This window comes from Akebia trifoliata, chromosome 5, assembly GCF_017979445.1.
Source record: "Akebia trifoliata isolate Shusen 1 chromosome 5, ASM1797944v1, whole genome shotgun sequence".
Taxonomy (NCBI): domain Eukaryota; kingdom Viridiplantae; phylum Streptophyta; class Magnoliopsida; order Ranunculales; family Lardizabalaceae; genus Akebia; species Akebia trifoliata.
The window spans coordinates 13,765,557-13,768,912 of NC_141379.1; the positions used below are offsets into that span (position 1 = coordinate 13,765,557).

General features: G+C 38.6%; 1 pseudogene; it reads left to right on the top strand.

The window, feature by feature from the left end:
• The first annotated feature begins 396 nt into the window (after positions 1–396).
• On the top strand, positions 397–2,272 carry LOC147401524 (cytochrome P450 78A5 pseudogene; annotated as a pseudogene).
• Positions 2,273–3,356: the final 1,084 nt, after the last annotated feature.

The window sequence follows — 3,356 nt, forward strand, 5'->3', positions numbered from 1 at the left end:
TTTTTTTTTAATGTAAGCTTGATTTGTTGGTTGATGTTTTAAAAAAAATAAAAATAAAAATTTGTTTCCAAGACGTACTGTCCATCCACAGCAAGAAGAAAAGAAAAGAAAAAAAAGGAGTCTCTGAGGTTCTGGTTAAAGCGACCCCTCGTTTTTAGTTGGTATTATGCGTGGTGTGTTCCCAATAAAAATCTATTTTTAACAGTCAAATACTTAACGTTTTTAAATGGAGGAGTGGTGTGCCACTAGCAAGAAGAGAAAATTCCTCTTCCTATCTTCTTCTCCCTTAGAAGAAAACAGGAAAATAGGAAAATAGGAAAAACGTTTCCTTTTTACTGATCTCTCTCACTCTCTCTCGAAAACCAAAGCGATTTTAGGGTTTAAAAAACCACCGAAATGTCTGCAGAAAGCCACCTTTTCTTCTTGCCAAGTACTATTTTTCACTCTGCTTCTCACCGCTTTGAAATCGTCTTGTTGGTTGTTTTTCCGGTCGTTGTTTTTGGCTTCTGATCGGTTCCTGGTGGCTTGGCTTGGGCTTTCTCAAAACCCCACAACCTGGTTCAGACCAAGACCGTCATTACCGATCCATCTGGGTTCCCTCTTGTTGGGTTGCTATTCACTTTTACTGGTTCTACGACTCATAGAGTTCTTGCTAAGCTTTCTAAAACCTTCAACGTTGTTCCTCTAATGGCGTTCTCTGTAAGGTTAACTCGTTTCATCATCTCGAGTCAGCTTGATACAACTAAAGAGAATCTAAACAGCTCAGCTATTGCCGATCGACCCATCGAGGAATCTACTTGTGAACTTTTGTTCTACCGAGCAATGGGTGATGCATTTGGAGAATATTGAAGAAATCTGAGGAGAATCTCAGCTACCCCTTTGTTTAGTTCAAAGGGAATCGCTAGTTTGGGACATTTAGAAGTGAAATCGGATCTAAAAGGATAGATGAGATTAGGGTCTTAATGGGTTAAAAGGGGAGGTTGAGGTGAAGAAAGTTTTACATTTTGGGTCTTTGAACAATGTGATGATCAGTGTTTTTGGGAGAACTTATGATTTTATGGATCCAAATCGAGGTGGGCTTGAACTTGAAGGGTGGTGAGTGAAGAGTATGAGTTACTTGGGATTTTTAATCGGAGTGATCATTTTCCTTTAATGGGGTGGTTAGATTTGTAGGGATTGAGAAAGAGATGTAGGAGTTTGGTTGCTAAGGTGAATGTCTTTGTTGGGAATATTATAGATGAGCATAGGAAGAAAAGGGTTGATAGAGTTTTGGGAGAAGAAAGTGTTCGAGATTTTGTTGATGTTCTACTTGATTTGGAGAAAGAAGATAGCCTTAGCAACTCTGATATGATAGCTGTTCTATGGGAAATGATACTTAGAAGAACTGATACTGTAGTTATCCTCTTGGAGTGGATTCTTGCAAGAATGGTCCTACACCCAGACATTCAATCCAAGGCCCAATCTGAAATCGACATTATTGTCGGTAACGGTAACACTCGAATGGTATCAGATTCTGACTTGCCCAACCTCCCATATCTCCAATCAATAGTAGAGGAATCCCTTCTAATGCACCCACGCAGACCCCTCTTGTCGTGGGCTAGACTAGCCATCCATGATGTCCACATTGGAAAGAATTTTATTCCAGCTGGAACTACAGCAATGGTGAACATGTGGGCGATAACCCACAACGAGAGAAACTGGTCGGACCCAACTGAATTCAATCCGGAAGTTTTTTTTAACGAAGATGTGAGCGTTATGGGTTCTGATCTAAGGTTGGCTCCATTTGGTTCTGGGAGGAGGGTCTATCCTGGGAAGGCTATGGGGTTAGGTACTGTTCAGTTATGGTTGGCTCAATTGCTTCAGAGCTTTAAATGGGTTCCTTCTGATAGTGGTGTGGACTTGTCTGAGTGCTTTAAACTGTCTCTTGGGATGAAGCAGCCTTTGATCTGTAAGGCTGTTTCAAGGGTTGCTTGAGAAAATCCCTTTGCGATGAAGTTGGTGAATTTTGAAGAATGAAGAATTGGGATTCAATCTCAAGATTTTCGATGGACCTCAAATGATGTTTTGGTTGGTAAAACTTGTTTTGTTTTGGTTGTTGTTAGTTTTAGATGGCTTGGTTTTGTTATGTTTTATGTGTCTTGAAAGTCTTATAGGTTAAGGCAGTGTGGTGCTAAATGTGGAATTTTGCTAGGAATGATGTTTTGTGTTATATTTTGATGTCTAGTGGAGATGTTTAACGCATTGAATACAGCTTTCAGCATATATACATGGAATGACAGTTTCTTTTTTTTTTTTTAAATAAGAAAAGAAAAGGGGGCAGCTCTCTGTGTTTTTTGAGAGTGGCTAGGGCCACACCAATTTTTGCTATTGCTCCACGTGTTCATTTTATTTTTCTTAAAAAAAGAAGGGTTAGTTTTACTAATTTAGTAAGGTCTCTTCCTTACTAAGGGTTATCAACTTCGCCACGTGACATCTAAGAAGGTGATCTAATGCCACGTGTGTGTGGCGAACAAAATTCCATGAACTTTTAAAAGAAATTTTCAATGTAAAAAAAAATTAAATTTCATCTTAAACTTTGATTTGAGATTTCATAATCTCCCATTTTCAAAACCTTGGACCTAAATTTCTTATTTTTAAAATTGATTTTTTTTCTCTCTTTTTAGATCTAAATCTTTTCCAATCAAAATTGTAAAGGCCATAGAATTAGATTATCAATGAGGGAGCCACGTGGCCTAATGACCCTTAGTAATTTTGAAGTCTTAACGTGTTAGTCGAGATAACCTAAGTTCTCATTGAAAAATTTGTTGAGTCATAAATTCAAAAATGCAAGAAATTCCCAAGATTCCAAGAAAAAAAAAGGTAAAAAAAAAAAAAGAATTTTTTGTGTTGGATCTGATCAATTATTCTGTGATTATCTGAAATGCCATGATCTTAATTGATATATACATGAAATGTGCATGCTTTGATTTCGAATTGGATATTTTGGTATTTTTGATCAATATTTATTTGATATCCATATGTTGATGGTTCGATGATCTGATCTGGCCCATGGGCCCGTTAGTTTAAAAAAGGCCTCGGGCACACCCCACCCTGTTTTGCATACACCACATGCACGTTTACTGTTTTGCGTACTTACACGTCCTATATAGCCAACGTGGCACTAGTGCGTGGCCCAGTCTCTTCGGAGATGCGACGTCATTCATGAAAACCACAACTCCAGTCACGTACCTTAGGGTATATCAAACAGAGGCATCAATGCCGTCTGATCAGGTGATTCTGAGAAGTATATTGATGCACCCAGGCTGGAGCGACCTGAGCCTTTGACCTATTGTGAACCACACAGTCACATGTCCCGA